Here is a 15,930-nt window from a genome sequence, read left to right on the forward strand (position 1 = left end):
AAAAACTCGCAATGAAATTCATCCAGAATCATTCCTATAGATGAATTGAACCTATCCCTATGTCATTGAAATTTTTGATCTACGAATTTGGACTGGTAACCATCGCGATTAAAAAACGCGATAAAATTTGAAAAACATCATTCTTACAGATGAATTGAACCTATCTCTAAGGCATTGAAATGTTTCATCTACGAAATTGGACTGGTAACCATCGTGATTGAAAAAAAATGTCAAGAAATTTGTTATTGAAAACAAACTATCCATCGCCAACGACATCCCGTATTCCCAAGCGGTCACCCTTCCAAGTACTAACGGGACTCGACGTAACTTAACTTCTGGGAGCTGACGAGACCAGGTGCGTTCTACGTGATATGGCCGTTGACATTCAAAAATGAAAATTTACCCTCCCAGTCCCAATGGATGAATAGAAAATCACTTCAAAGTGACAGAAATGTTTGTTCATTGAATTTGGACTGGTAACCATCGCGAATAAAAAGCGCGATCAACTTTGAAAAACTCGCAATGAAATTCATCCAGAATCATTCCTATAGATGAATTGAACCTATCCCTATGTCATTGAAATTTTTGATCTACGAATTTGGACTGGTAACCATCGCGATTAAAAAACGCGATAAAATTTGACAAACTCTCAATGGAATTGATCCAGAATCATTCTTATAGATGAATTGAACCTATCTCTAAGGCATTGAAATGTTTCATCTACGAAATTGGACTGGTAACCATCGTGATTGAAAAAAAATGTCAAGAAATTTGTTATTGAAAACAAACTATCCATCGCCAACGACATCCCGTATTCCCAAGCGGTCACCCTTCCAAGTACTAACGGGACTCGACGTAACTTAACTTCTGGGAGCTGACGAGACCAGGTGCGTTCTACGTGATATGGCCGTTGACATTCAAAAATGAAAATTTACCCTCCCAGTCCCAATGGATGAATAGAAAATCACTTCAAAGTGACAGAAATGTTTGTTCATTGAATTTGGACTGGTAACCATCGCGAATAAAAAGCGCGATCAACTTTGAAAAACTCGCAATGAAATTCATCCAGAATCATTCCTATAGATGAATTGAACCTATCCCTATGTCATTGAAATTTTTGATGTACGAATTTGGACTGGTAACCATCGCGATTAAAAAACGCGATAAAATTTGAAAAACATCATTCTTACAGATGAATTGAACCTATCTCTAAGGCATTGAAATGTTTCATCTACGAAATTGGACTGGTAACCATCGTGATTGAAAAAAAATGTCAAGAAATTTGTTATTGAAAACAAACTATCCATCGCCAACGACATCCCGTATTCCCAAGCGGTCACCCTTCCAAGTACTAACGGGACTCGACGTAACTTAACTTCTGGGAGCTGACGAGACCAGGTGCGTTCTACGTGATATGGCCGTTGACATTCAAAAATGAAAATTTACCCTCCCAGTCCCAATGGATGAATAGAAAATCACTTCAAAGTGACAGAAATGTTTGTTCATTGAATTTGGACTGGTAACCATCGCGAATAAAAAGCGCGATCAACTTTGAAAAACTCGCAATGAAATTCATCCAGAATCATTCCTATAGATGAATTGAACCTATCCCTATGTCATTGAAATTTTTGATCTACGAATTTGGACTGGTAACCATCGCGATTAAAAAACGCGATAAAATTTGACAAACTCTCAATGGAATTGATCCAGAATCATTCTTATAGATGAATTGAACCTATCTCTAAGGCATTGAAATGTTTCATCTACGAAATTGGACTGGTAACCATCGTGATTGAAAAAAAATGTCAAGAAATTTGTTATTGAAAACAAACTATCCATCGCCAACGACATCCCGTATTCCCAAGCGGTCACCCTTCCAAGTACTAACGGGACTCGACGTATCTTAACTTCTGGGAGCTGACGAGACCAGGTGCGTTCTACGTGATATGGCCGTTGACATTCAAAAATGAAAATTTACCCTCCCAGTCCCAATGGATGAATAGAAAATCACTTCAAAGTGACAGAAATGTTTGTTCATTGAATTTGGACTGGTAACCATCGCGAATAAAAAGCGCGATCAACTTTGAAAAACTCGCAATGAAATTCATCCAGAATCATTCCTATAGATGAATTGAACCTATCCCTATGTCATTGAAATTTTTGATGTACGAATTTGGACTGGTAACCATCGCGATTAGAAAACGCGATAAAATTTGAAAAACATCATTCTTACAGATGAATTGAACCTATCTCTAAGGCATTGAAATGTTTCATCTACGAAATTGGACTGGTAACCATCGTGATTGAAAAAAAATGTCAAGAAATTTGTTATTGAAAACAAACTATCCATCGCCAACGACATCCCGTATTCCCAAGCGGTCACCCTTCCAAGTACTAACGGGACTCGACGTAACTTAACTTCTGGGAGCTGACGAGACCAGGTGCGTTCTACGTGATATGGCCGTTGACATTCAAAAATGAAAATTTACCCTCCCAGTCCCAATGGATGAATAGAAAATCACTTCAAAGTGACAGAAATGTTTGTTCATTGAATTTGGACTGGTAACCATCGCGAATAAAAAGCGCGATCAACTTTGAAAAACTCGCAATGAAATTCATCCAGAATCATTCCTATAGATGAATTGAACCTATCCCTATGTCATTGAAATTTTTGATGTACGAATTTGGACTGGTAACCATCGCGATTAAAAAACGCGATAAAATTTGACAAACTCTCAATGGAATTGATCCAGAATCATTCTTATAGATGAATTGAACCTATCTCTAAGGCATTGAAATGTTTCATCTACGAAATTGGACTGGTAACCATCGTGATTGAAAAAAAATGTCAAGAAATTTGTTATTGAAAACAAACTATCCGTCGCCAACGACATCCCGTATTCCCAAGCGGTAACCCTTCCAAGTACTAACGGGACTCGACGTAACTTAACTTCTGGGAGCTGACGAGACCAGGTGCGTTCTACGTGATATGGCCGTTGACATTCAAAAATGAAAATTTACCCTCCCAGTCCCAATGGATGAATAGAAAATCACTTCAAAGTGACAGAAATGTTTGTTCATTGAATTTGGACTGGTACCCATCGCGAATAAAAAGCGCGATCAACTTTGAAAAACTCGCAATGAAATTCATCCAGAATCATTCCTATAGATGAATTGAACCTATCCCTATGTCATTGAAATTTTTGATGTACGAATTTGGACTGGTAACCATCGCGATTAAAAAACGCGATAAAATTTGACAAACTCTCAATGGAATTGATCCAGAATCATTCTTATAGATGAATTGAACCTATCTCTAAGGCATTGAAATGTTTCATCTACGAAATTGGACTGGTAACCATCGTGATTGAAAAAAAATGTCAAGAAATTTGTTATTGAAAACAAACTATCCATCGCCAACGACATCCCGTATTCCCAAGCGGTCACCCTTCCAAGTACTAACGGGACTCGACGTAACTTAACTTCTGGGAGCTGACGAGACCAGGTGCGTTCTACGTGATATGGCCGTTGACATTCAAAAATGAAAATTTACCCTCCCAGTCCCAATGGATGAATAGAAAATCACTTCAAAGTGACAGAAATGTTTGTTCATTGAATTTGGACTGGTAACCATCGCGAATAAAAAGCGCGATCAACTTTGAAAAACTCGCAATGAAATTCATCCAGAATCATTCCTATAGATGAATTGAACCTATCCCTATGTCATTGAAATTTTTGATCTACGAATTTGGACTGGTAACCATCGCGATTAAAAAACGCGATAAAATTTGACAAACTCTCAATGGAATTGATCCAGAATCATTCTTATAGATGAATTGAACCTATCTCTAAGGCATTGAAATGTTTCATCTACGAAATTGGACTGGTAACCATCGTGATTGAAAAAAAATGTCAAGAAATTTGTTATTGAAAACAAACTATCCATCGCCAACGACATCCCGTATTCCCAAGCGGTCACCCTTCCAAGTACTAACGGGACTCGACGTAACTTAACTTCTGGGAGCTGACGAGACCAGGTGCGTTCTACGTGATATGGCCGTTGACATTCAAAAATGAAAATTTACCCTCCCAGTCCCAATGGATGAATAGAAAATCACTTCAAAGTGACAGAAATGTTTGTTCATTGAATTTGGACTGGTAACCATCGCGAATAAAAAGCGCGATCAACTTTGAAAAACTCGCAATGAAATTCATCCAGAATCATTCCTATAGATGAATTGAACCTATCCCTATGTCATTGAAATTTTTGATGTACGAATTTGGACTGGTAACCATCGCGATTAGAAAACGCGATAAAATTTGAAAAACATCATTCTTACAGATGAATTGAACCTATCTCTAAGGCATTGAAATGTTTCATCTACGAAATTGGACTGGTAACCATCGTGATTGAAAAAAAATGTCAAGAAATTTGTTATTGAAAACAAACTATCCATCGCCAACGACATCCCGTATTCCCAAGCGGTCACCCTTCCAAGTACTAACGGGACTCGACGTAACTTAACTTCTGGGAGCTGACGAGACCAGGTGCGTTCTACGTGATATGGCCGTTGACATTCAAAAATGAAAATTTACCCTCCCAGTCCCAATGGATGAATAGAAAATCACTTCAAAGTGACAGAAATGTTTGTTCATTGAATTTGGACTGGTAACCATCGCGAATAAAAAGCGCGATCAACTTTGAAAAACTCGCAATGAAATTCATCCAGAATCATTCCTATAGATGAATTGAACCTATCCCTATGTCATTGAAATGTTTCATCTACGAAATTGGACTGGTAACCATCGTGATTGAAAAAAATGTCAAGAAATTTGTTATTGAAAACAAACTATCCATCGCCAACGACATCCCGTATTCCCAAGCGGTCACCCTTCCAAGTACTAACGGGACTCGACGTAACTTAACTTCTGGGAGCTGACGAGACCAAGTGCGTTCTACGTGATATGGCCGTTGACATTCAAAAATGAAAATTTACCCTCCCAGTCCCAATGGATGAATAGAAAATCACTTCAAAGTGACAGAAATGTTTGTTCATTGAATTTGGACTGGTAACCATCGCGAATAAAAAGCGCGATCAACTTTGAAAAACTCGCAATGAAATTCATCCAGAATCATTCCTATAGATGAATTGAACCTATCCCTATGTCATTGAAATTTTTGATGTACGAATTTGGACTGGTAACCATCGCGATTAAAAAACGCGATAAAATTTGACAAACTCTCAATGGAATTGATCCAGAATCATTCTTATAGATGAATTGAACCTATCTCTAAGGCATTGAAATGTTTCATCTACGAAATTGGACTGGTAACCATCGTGATTGAAAAAAAATGTCAAGAAATTTGTTATTGAAAACAAACTATCCGTCGCCAACGACATCCCGTATTCCCAAGCGGTAACCCTTCCAAGTACTAACGGGACTCGACGTAACTTAACTTCTGGGAGCTGACGAGACCAGGTGCGTTCTACGTGATATGGCCGTTGACATTCAAAAATGAAAATTTACCCTCCCAGTCCCAATGGATGAATAGAAAATCACTTCAAAGTGACAGAAATGTTTGTTCATTGAATTTGGACTGGTAACCATCGCGAATAAAAAGCGCGATCAACTTTGAAAAACTCGCAATGAAATTCATCCAGAATCATTCCTATAGATGAATTGAACCTATCCCTATGTCATTGAAATTTTTGATGTACGAATTTGGACTGGTAATCATCGCGATTAAAAAACGCGATAAAATTTGACAAACTCTCAATGGAATTGATCCAGAATCATTCTTATAGATGAATTGAACCTATCTCTAAGGCATTGAAATGTTTCATCTACGAAATTGGACTGGTAACCATCGTGATTGAAAAAAAATGTCAAGAAATTTGTTATTGAAAACAAACTATCCGTCGCCAACGACATCCCGTATTCCCAAGCGGTAACCCTTCCAAGTACTAACGGGACTCGACGTAACTTAACTTCTGGGAGCTGACGAGACCAGGTGCGTTCTACGTGATATGGCCGTTGACATTCAAAAATGAAAATTTACCCTCCCAGTCCCAATGGATGAATAGAAAATCACTACAAAGTGACAGAAATGTTTGTTCATTGAATTTGGACTGGTAACCATCGCGAATAAAAAGCGCGATCAACTTTGAAAAACTCGCAATGAAATTCATCCAGAATCATTCCTATAGATGAATTGAACCTATCCCTATGTCATTGAAATTTTTGATGTACGAATTTGGACTGGTAATCATCGCGATTAAAAAACGCGATAAAATTTGACAAACTCTCAATGGAATTGATCCAGAATCATTCTTATAGATGAATTGAACCTATCTCTAAGGCATTGAAATGTTTCATCTACGAAATTGGACTGGTAACCATCGTGATTGAAAAAAAATGTCAAGAAATTTGTTATTGAAAACAAACTATCCGTCGCCAACGACATCCCGTATTCCCAAGCGGTAACCCTTCCAAGTACTAACGGGACTCGACGTAACTTAACTTCTGGGAGCTGACGAGACCAGGTGCGTTCTACGTGATATGGCCGTTGACATTCAAAAATGAAAATTTACCCTCCCAGTCCCAATGGATGAATAGAAAATCACTTCAAAGTGACAGAAATGTTTGTTCATTGAATTTGGACTGGTAACCATCGCGAATAAAAAGCGCGATCAACTTTGAAAAACTCGCAATGAAATTCATCCAGAATCATTCCTATAGATGAATTGAACCTATCCCTATGTCATTGAAATTTTTGATGTACGAATTTGGACTGGTAACCATCGCGATTAAAAAACGCGATAAAATTTGAAAAACATCATTCTTACAGATGAATTGAACCTATCTCTAAGGCATTGAAATGTTTCATCTACGAAATTGGACTGGTAACCATCGTGATTGAAAAAAATGTCAAGAAATTTGTTATTGAAAACAAACTATCCATCGCCAACGACATCCCGTATTCCCAAGCGGTCACCCTTCCAAGTACTAACGGGACTCGACGTAACTTAACTTCTGGGAGCTGACGAGACCAGGTGCGTTCTACGTGATATGGCCGTTGACATTCAAAAATGAAAATTTACCCTCCCAGTCCCAATGGATGAATAGAAAATCACTTCAAAGTGACAGAAATGTTTGTTCATTGAATTTGGACTGGTAACCATCGCGAATAAAAAGCGCGATCAACTTTGAAAAACTCGCAATGAAATTCATCCAGAATCATTCCTATAGATGAATTGAACCTATCCCTATGTCATTGAAATTTTTGATGTACGAATTTGGACTGGTAACCATCGCGATTAAAAAACGCGATAAAATTTGAAAAACATCATTCTTACAGATGAATTGAACCTATCTCTAAGGCATTGAAATGTTTCATCTACGAAATTGGACTGGTAACCATCGTGATTGAAAAAAAATGTCAAGAAATTTGTTATTGAAAACAAACTATCCATCGCCAACGACATCCCGTATTCCCAAGCGGTCACCCTTCCAAGTACTAACGGGACTCGACGTAACTTAACTTCTGGGAGCTGACGAGACCAGGTGCGTTCTACGTGATATGGCCGTTGACATTCAAAAATGAAAATTTACCCTCCCAGTCCCAATGGATGAATAGAAAATCACTTCAAAGTGACAGAAATGTTTGTTCATTGAATTTGGACTGGTAACCATCGCGAATAAAAAGCGCGATCAACTTTGAAAAACTCGCAATGAAATTCATCCAGAATCATTCCTATAGATGAATTGAACCTATCCCTATGTCATTGAAATTTTTGATCTACGAATTTGGACTGGTAACCATCGCGATTAAAAAACGCGATAAAATTTGACAAACTCTCAATGGAATTGATCCAGAATCATTCTTATAGATGAATTGAACCTATCTCTAAGGCATTGAAATGTTTCATCTACGAAATTGGACTGGTAACCATCGTGATTGAAAAAAAATGTCAAGAAATTTGTTATTGAAAACAAACTATCCATCGCCAACGACATCCCGTATTCCCAAGCGGTCACCCTTCCAAGTACTAACGGGACTCGACGTAACTTAACTTCTGGGAGCTGACGAGACCAGGTGCGTTCTACGTGATATGGCCGTTGACATTCAAAAATGAAAATTTACCCTCCCAGTCCCAATGGATGAATAGAAAATCACTTCAAAGTGACAGAAATGTTTGTTCATTGAATTTGGACTGGTAACCATCGCGAATAAAAAGCGCGATCAACTTTGAAAAACTCGCAATGAAATTCATCCAGAATCATTCCTATAGATGAATTGAACCTATCCCTATGTCATTGAAATTTTTGATCTACGAATTTGGACTGGTTACCATCGCGATTAAAAAACGCGATAAAATTTGACAAACTCTCAATGGAATTGATCCAGAATCATTCTTATAGATGAATTGAACCTATCTCTAAGGCATTGAAATGTTTCATCTACGAAATTGGACTGGTAACCATCGTGATTGAAAAAAAATGTCAAGAAATTTGTTATTGAAAACAAACTATCCATCGCCAACGACATCCCGTATTCCCAAGCGGTCACCCTTCCAAGTACTAACGGGACTCGACGTAACTTAACTTCTGGGAGCTGACGAGACCAGGTGCGTTCTACGTGATATGGCCGTTGACATTCAAAAATGAAAATTTACCCTCCCAGTCCCAATGGATGAATAGAAAATCACTTCAAAGTGACAGAAATGTTTGTTCATTGAATTTGGACTGGTAACCATCGCGAATAAAAAGCGCGATCAACTTTGAAAAACTCGCAATGAAATTCATCCAGAATCATTCCTATAGATGAATTGAACCTATCCCTATGTCATTGAAATTTTTGATGTACGAATTTGGACTGGTAACCATCGCGATTAAAAAACGCGATAAAATTTGAAAAACATCATTCTTACAGATGAATTGAACCTATCTCTAAGGCATTGAAATGTTTCATCTACGAAATTGGACTGGTAACCATCGTGATTGAAAAAAAATGTCAAGAAATTTGTTATTGAAAACAAACTATCCATCGCCAACGACATCCCGTATTCCCAAGCGGTCACCCTTCCAAGTACTAACGGGACTCGACGTAACTTAACTTCTGGGAGCTGACGAGACCAGGTGCGTTCTACGTGATATGGCCGTTGACATTCAAAAATGAAAATTTACCCTCCCAGTCCCAATGGATGAATAGAAAATCACTTCAAAGTGACAGAAATGTTTGTTCATTGAATTTGGACTGGTAACCATCGCGAATAAAAAGCGCGATCAACTTTGAAAAACTCGCAATGAAATTCATCCAGAATCATTCCTATAGATGAATTGAACCTATCCCTATGTCATTGAAATTTTTGATGTACGAATTTGGACTGGTTACCATCGCGATTAAAAAACGCGATAAAATTTGACAAACTCTCAATGGAATTGATCCAGAATCATTCTTATAGATGAATTGAACCTATCTCTAAGGCATTGAAATGTTTCATCTACGAAATTGGACTGGTAACCATCGTGATTGAAAAAAAATGTCAAGAAATTTGTTATTGAAAACAAACTATCCATCGCCAACGACATCCCGTATTCCCAAGCGGTCACCCTTCCAAGTACTAACGGGACTCGACGTAACTTAATTTCTGGGAGCTGACGAGACCAGGTGCGTTCTACGTGATATGGCCGTTGACATTCAAAAATGAAAATTTACCCTCCCAGTCCCAATGGATGAATAGAAAATCACTTCAAAGTGACAGAAATGTTTGTTCATTGAATTTGGACTGGTAACCATCGCGAATAAAAAGCGCGATCAACTTTGAAAAACTCGCAATGAAATTCATCCAGAATCATTCCTATAGATGAATTGAACCTATCCCTATGTCATTGAAATTTTTGATCTACGAATTTGGACTGGTTACCATCGCGATTAAAAAACGCGATAAAATTTGACAAACTCTCAATGGAATTGATCCAGAATCATTCTTATAGATGAATTGAACCTATCTCTAAGGCATTGAAATGTTTCATCTACGAAATTGGACTGGTAACCATCGTGATTGAAAAAAAATGTCAAGAAATTTGTTATTGAAAACAAACTATCCATCGCCAACGACATCCCGTATTCCCAAGCGGTCACCCTTCCAAGTACTAACGGGACTCGACGTAACTTAACTTCTGGGAGCTGACGAGACCAGGTGCGTTCTACGTGATATGGCCGTTGACATTCAAAAATGAAAATTTACCCTCCCAGTCCCAATGGATGAATAGAAAATCACTTCAAAGTGACAGAAATGTTTGTTCATTGAATTTGGACTGGTAACCATCGCGAATAAAAAGCGCGATCAACTTTGAAAAACTCGCAATGAAATTCATCCAGAATCATTCCTATAGATGAATTGAACCTATCCCTATGTCATTGAAATTTTTGATGTACGAATTTGGACTGGTAACCATCGCGATTAAAAAACGCGATAAAATTTGAAAAACATCATTCTTACAGATGAATTGAACCTATCTCTAAGGCATTGAAATGTTTCATCTACGAAATTGGACTGGTAACCATCGTGATTGAAAAAAAATGTCAAGAAATTTGTTATTGAAAACAAACTATCCATCGCCAACGACATCCCGTATTCCCAAGCGGTCACCCTTCCAAGTACTAACGGGACTCGACGTAACTTAACTTCTGGGAGCTGACGAGACCAGGTGCGTTCTACGTGATATGGCCGTTGACATTCAAAAATGAAAATTTACCCTCCCAGTCCCAATGGATGAATAGAAAATCACTTCAAAGTGACAGAAATGTTTGTTCATTGAATTTGGACTGGTAACCATCGCGAATAAAAAGCGCGATCAACTTTGAAAAACTCGCAATGAAATTCATCCAGAATCATTCCTATAGATGAATTGAACCTATCCCTATGTCATTGAAATTTTTGATCTACGAATTTGGACTGGTAACCATCGCGATTAAAAAACGCGATAAAATTTGACAAACTCTCAATGGAATTGATCCAGAATCATTCTTATAGATGAATTGAACCTATCTCTAAGGCATTGAAATGTTTCATCTACGAAATTGGACTGGTAACCATCGTGATTGAAAAAAAATGTCAAGAAATTTGTTATTGAAAACAAACTATCCATCGCCAACGACATCCCGTATTCCCAAGCGGTCACCCTTCCAAGTACTAACGGGACTCGACGTAACTTAACTTCTGGGAGCTGACGAGACCAGGTGCGTTCTACGTGATATGGCCGTTGACATTCAAAAATGAAAATTTACCCTCCCAGTCCCAATGGATGAATAGAAAATCACTTCAAAGTGACAGAAATGTTTGTTCATTGAATTTGGACTGGTAACCATCGCGAATAAAAAGCGCGATCAACTTTGAAAAACTCGCAATGAAATTCATCCAGAATCATTCCTATAGATGAATTGAACCTATCCCTATGTCATTGAAATTTTTGATCTACGAATTTGGACTGGTTACCATCGCGATTAAAAAACGCGATAAAATTTGACAAACTCTCAATGGAATTGATCCAGAATCATTCTTATAGATGAATTGAACCTATCTCTAAGGCATTGAAATGTTTCATCTACGAAATTGGACTGGTAACCATCGTGATTGAAAAAAAATGTCAAGAAATTTGTTATTGAAAACAAACTATCCATCGCCAACGACATCCCGTATTCCCAAGCGGTCACCCTTCCAAGTACTAACGGGACTCGACGTAACTTAACTTCTGGGAGCTGACGAGACCAGGTGCGTTCTACGTGATATGGCCGTTGACATTCAAAAATGAAAATTTACCCTCCCAGTCCCAATGGATGAATAGAAAATCACTTCAAAGTGACAGAAATGTTTGTTCATTGAATTTGGACTGGTAACCATCGCGAATAAAAAGCGCGATCAACTTTGAAAAACTCGCAATGAAATTCATCCAGAATCATTCCTATAGATGAATTGAACCTATCCCTATGTCATTGAAATTTTTGATGTACGAATTTGGACTGGTAACCATCGCGATTAAAAAACGCGATAAAATTTGAAAAACATCATTCTTACAGATGAATTGAACCTATCTCTAAGGCATTGAAATGTTTCATCTACGAAATTGGACTGGTAACCATCGTGATTGAAAAAAAATGTCAAGAAATTTGTTATTGAAAACAAACTATCCATCGCCAACGACATCCCGTATTCCCAAGCGGTCACCCTTCCAAGTACTAACGGGACTCGACGTAACTTAACTTCTGGGAGCTGACGAGACCAGGTGCGTTCTACGTGATATGGCCGTTGACATTCAAAAATGAAAATTTACCCTCCCAGTCCCAATGGATGAATAGAAAATCACTTCAAAGTGACAGAAATGTTTGTTCATTGAATTTGGACTGGTAACCATCGCGAATAAAAAGCGCGATCAACTTTGAAAAACTCGCAATGAAATTCATCCAGAATCATTCCTATAGATGAATTGAACCTATCCCTATGTCATTGAAATTTTTGATGTACGAATTTGGACTGGTTACCATCGCGATTAAAAAACGCGATAAAATTTGACAAACTCTCAATGGAATTGATCCAGAATCATTCTTATAGATGAATTGAACCTATCTCTAAGGCATTGAAATGTTTCATCTACGAAATTGGACTGGTAACCATCGTGATTGAAAAAAAATGTCAAGAAATTTGTTATTGAAAACAAACTATCCATCGCCAACGACATCCCGTATTCCCAAGCGGTCACCCTTCCAAGTACTAACGGGACTCGACGTAACTTAATTTCTGGGAGCTGACGAGACCAGGTGCGTTCTACGTGATATGGCCGTTGACATTCAAAAATGAAAATTTACCCTCCCAGTCCCAATGGATGAATAGAAAATCACTTCAAAGTGACAGAAATGTTTGTTCATTGAATTTGGACTGGTAACCATCGCGAATAAAAAGCGCGATCAACTTTGAAAAACTCGCAATGAAATTCATCCAGAATCATTCCTATAGATGAATTGAACCTATCCCTATGTCATTGAAATTTTTGATCTACGAATTTGGACTGGTTACCATCGCGATTAAAAAACGCGATAAAATTTGAAAAACTCGCAATGAAATTCATCCAGAATCATTCCTATAGATGAATTGAACCTATCCCTATGTCATTGAAATTTTTGATGTACGAATTTGGACTGGTAACCATCGCGATTAAAAAACGCGATAAAATTTGACAAACTCTCAATGGAATTGATCCAGAATCATTCTTATAGATGAATTGAACCTATCTCTAAGGCATTGAAATGTTTCATCTACGAAATTGGACTGGTAACCATCGTGATTGAAAAAAAATGTCAAGAAATTTGTTATTGAAAACAAACTATCCATCGCCAACGACATCCCGTATTCCCAAGCGGTCACCCTTCCAAGTACTAACGGGACTCGACGTAACTTAACTTCTGGGAGCTGACGAGACCAGGTGCGTTCTACGTGATATGGCCGTTGACATTCAAAAATGAAAATTTACCCTCCCAGTCCCAATGGATGAATAGAAAATCACTTCAAAGTGACAGAAATGTTTGTTCATTGAATTTGGACTGGTAACCATCGCGAATAAAAAGCGCGATCAACTTTGAAAAACTCGCAATGAAATTCATCCAGAATCATTCCTATAGATGAATTGAACCTATCCCTATGTCATTGAAATTTTTGATGTACGAATTTGGACTGGTAACCATCGCGATTAAAAAACGCGATAAAATTTGAAAAACATCATTCTTACAGATGAATTGAACCTATCTCTAAGGCATTGAAATGTTTCATCTACGAAATTGGACTGGTAACCATCGTGATTGAAAAAAAATGTCAAGAAATTTGTTATTGAAAACAAACTATCCATCGCCAACGACATCCCGTATTCCCAAGCGGTCACCCTTCCAAGTACTAACGGGACTCGACGTAACTTAACTTCTGGGAGCTGACGAGACCAGGTGCGTTCTACGTGATATGGCCGTTGACATTCAAAAATGAAAATTTACCCTCCCAGTCCCAATGGATGAATAGAAAATCACTTCAAAGTGACAGAAATGTTTGTTCATTGAATTTGGACTGGTAACCATCGCGAATAAAAAGCGCGATCAACTTTGAAAAACTCGCAATGAAATTCATCCAGAATCATTCCTATAGATGAATTGAACCTATCCCTATGTCATTGAAATTTTTGATGTACGAATTTGGACTGGTTACCATCGCGATTAAAAAACGCGATAAAATTTGACAAACTCTCAATGGAATTGATCCAGAATCATTCTTATAGATGAATTGAACCTATCTCTAAGGCATTGAAATGTTTCATCTACGAAATTGGACTGGTAACCATCGTGATTGAAAAAAAATGTCAAGAAATTTGTTATTGAAAACAAACTATCCATCGCCAACGACATCCCGTATTCCCAAGCGGTCACCCTTCCAAGTACTAACGGGACTCGACGTAACTTAATTTCTGGGAGCTGACGAGACCAGGTGCGTTCTACGTGATATGGCCGTTGACATTCAAAAATGAAAATTTACCCTCCCAGTCCCAATGGATGAATAGAAAATCACTTCAAAGTGACAGAAATGTTTGTTCATTGAATTTGGACTGGTAACCATCGCGAATAAAAAGCGCGATCAACTTTGAAAAACTCGCAATGAAATTCATCCAGAATCATTCCTATAGATGAATTGAACCTATCCCTATGTCATTGAAATTTTTGATCTACGAATTTGGACTGGTAACCATCGCGATTAAAAAACGCGATAAAATTTGACAAACTCTCAATGGAATTGATCCAGAATCATTCTTATAGATGAATTGAACCTATCTCTAAGGCATTGAAATGTTTCATCTACGAAATTGGACTGGTAACCATCGTGATTGAAAAAAAATGTCAAGAAATTTGTTATTGAAAACAAACTATCCATCGCCAACGACATCCCGTATTCCCAAGCGGTCACCCTTCCAAGTACTAACGGGACTCGACGTAACTTAACTTCTGGGAGCTGACGAGACCAGGTGCGTTCTACGTGATATGGCCGTTGACATTCAAAAATGAAAATTTACCCTCCCAGTCCCAATGGATGAATAGAAAATCACTTCAAAGTGACAGAAATGTTTGTTCATTGAATTTGGACTGGTAACCATCGCGAATAAAAGGCGCGATCAACTTTGAAAAACTCGCAATGAAATTCATCCAGAATCATTCCTATAGATGAATTGAACCTATCCCTATGTCATTGAAATTTTTGATGTACGAATTTGGACTGGTAACCATCGCGATTAAAAAACGCGATAAAATTTGAAAAACATCATTCTTACAGATGAATTGAACCTATCTCTAAGGCATTGAAATGTTTCATCTACGAAATTGGACTGGTAACCATCGTGATTGAAAAAAAATGTCAAGAAATTTGTTATTGAAAACAAACTATCCATCGCCAACGACATCCCGTATTCCCAAGCGGTCACCCTTCCAAGTACTAACGGGACTCGACGTAACTTAACTTCTGGGAGCTGACGAGACCAGGTGCGTTCTACGTGATATGGCCGTTGACATTCAAAAATGAAAATTTACCCTCCCAGTCCCAATGGATGAATAGAAAATCACTTCAAAGTGACAGAAATGTTTGTTCATTGAATTTGGACTGGTAACCATCGCGAATAAAAAGCGCGATCAACTTTGAAAAACTCGCAATGAAATTCATCCAGAATCATTCCTATAGATGAATTGAACCTATCCCTATGTCATTGAAATTTTTGATCTACGAATTTGGACTGGTAACCATCGCGATTAAAAAACGCGATAAAATTTGACAAACTCTCAATGGAATTGATCCAGAATCATTCTTATAGATGAATTGAACCTATCTCTAAGGCATTGAAATG

The 15,930-nt window shown here is 37.9% G+C and overlaps 30 pseudogenes; all 30 read right to left on the reverse strand.

The window, feature by feature from the left end:
* Nucleotides 1-264: 264 nt before the first annotated feature.
* LOC124332393 lies at nt 265-383 on the reverse strand (annotated as a pseudogene).
* A 413-nt stretch (nt 384-796) lies between these two features.
* LOC124332394 lies at nt 797-915 on the reverse strand (annotated as a pseudogene).
* Nucleotides 916-1,307: 392 nt separating this feature from the next.
* Nucleotides 1,308-1,426, reverse strand: LOC124332395 (annotated as a pseudogene).
* Nucleotides 1,427-1,839: 413 nt separating this feature from the next.
* LOC124333646 lies at nt 1,840-1,958 on the reverse strand (annotated as a pseudogene).
* A 392-nt stretch (nt 1,959-2,350) lies between these two features.
* On the reverse strand, nt 2,351-2,469 carry LOC124332397 (annotated as a pseudogene).
* A 413-nt stretch (nt 2,470-2,882) lies between these two features.
* Nucleotides 2,883-3,001, reverse strand: LOC124333820 (annotated as a pseudogene).
* Nucleotides 3,002-3,414: 413 nt separating this feature from the next.
* Nucleotides 3,415-3,533, reverse strand: LOC124332398 (annotated as a pseudogene).
* Nucleotides 3,534-3,946: 413 nt separating this feature from the next.
* Nucleotides 3,947-4,065, reverse strand: LOC124332399 (annotated as a pseudogene).
* Nucleotides 4,066-4,457: 392 nt separating this feature from the next.
* LOC124332400 lies at nt 4,458-4,576 on the reverse strand (annotated as a pseudogene).
* A 282-nt stretch (nt 4,577-4,858) lies between these two features.
* Nucleotides 4,859-4,977, reverse strand: LOC124333882 (annotated as a pseudogene).
* A 413-nt stretch (nt 4,978-5,390) lies between these two features.
* LOC124333821 lies at nt 5,391-5,509 on the reverse strand (annotated as a pseudogene).
* A 413-nt stretch (nt 5,510-5,922) lies between these two features.
* Nucleotides 5,923-6,041, reverse strand: LOC124333822 (annotated as a pseudogene).
* A 413-nt stretch (nt 6,042-6,454) lies between these two features.
* LOC124333823 lies at nt 6,455-6,573 on the reverse strand (annotated as a pseudogene).
* A 391-nt stretch (nt 6,574-6,964) lies between these two features.
* Nucleotides 6,965-7,083, reverse strand: LOC124332402 (annotated as a pseudogene).
* A 392-nt stretch (nt 7,084-7,475) lies between these two features.
* Nucleotides 7,476-7,594, reverse strand: LOC124332403 (annotated as a pseudogene).
* Nucleotides 7,595-8,007: 413 nt separating this feature from the next.
* On the reverse strand, nt 8,008-8,126 carry LOC124332404 (annotated as a pseudogene).
* Nucleotides 8,127-8,539: 413 nt separating this feature from the next.
* LOC124332405 lies at nt 8,540-8,658 on the reverse strand (annotated as a pseudogene).
* Nucleotides 8,659-9,050: 392 nt separating this feature from the next.
* Nucleotides 9,051-9,169, reverse strand: LOC124332406 (annotated as a pseudogene).
* A 413-nt stretch (nt 9,170-9,582) lies between these two features.
* On the reverse strand, nt 9,583-9,701 carry LOC124335157 (annotated as a pseudogene).
* A 413-nt stretch (nt 9,702-10,114) lies between these two features.
* LOC124332408 lies at nt 10,115-10,233 on the reverse strand (annotated as a pseudogene).
* Nucleotides 10,234-10,625: 392 nt separating this feature from the next.
* Nucleotides 10,626-10,744, reverse strand: LOC124332409 (annotated as a pseudogene).
* Nucleotides 10,745-11,157: 413 nt separating this feature from the next.
* On the reverse strand, nt 11,158-11,276 carry LOC124332410 (annotated as a pseudogene).
* Nucleotides 11,277-11,689: 413 nt separating this feature from the next.
* On the reverse strand, nt 11,690-11,808 carry LOC124332411 (annotated as a pseudogene).
* Nucleotides 11,809-12,200: 392 nt separating this feature from the next.
* LOC124332413 lies at nt 12,201-12,319 on the reverse strand (annotated as a pseudogene).
* A 413-nt stretch (nt 12,320-12,732) lies between these two features.
* On the reverse strand, nt 12,733-12,851 carry LOC124335159 (annotated as a pseudogene).
* A 543-nt stretch (nt 12,852-13,394) lies between these two features.
* Nucleotides 13,395-13,513, reverse strand: LOC124332415 (annotated as a pseudogene).
* Nucleotides 13,514-13,905: 392 nt separating this feature from the next.
* LOC124332416 lies at nt 13,906-14,024 on the reverse strand (annotated as a pseudogene).
* A 413-nt stretch (nt 14,025-14,437) lies between these two features.
* Nucleotides 14,438-14,556, reverse strand: LOC124335160 (annotated as a pseudogene).
* Nucleotides 14,557-14,969: 413 nt separating this feature from the next.
* Nucleotides 14,970-15,088, reverse strand: LOC124332417 (annotated as a pseudogene).
* A 392-nt stretch (nt 15,089-15,480) lies between these two features.
* Nucleotides 15,481-15,599, reverse strand: LOC124332418 (annotated as a pseudogene).
* Nucleotides 15,600-15,930: the final 331 nt, after the last annotated feature.

Source organism: Daphnia pulicaria, chromosome 3, assembly GCF_021234035.1.
Source record: "Daphnia pulicaria isolate SC F1-1A chromosome 3, SC_F0-13Bv2, whole genome shotgun sequence".
In the NCBI taxonomy this organism is placed as follows: domain Eukaryota; kingdom Metazoa; phylum Arthropoda; class Branchiopoda; order Diplostraca; family Daphniidae; genus Daphnia; species Daphnia pulicaria.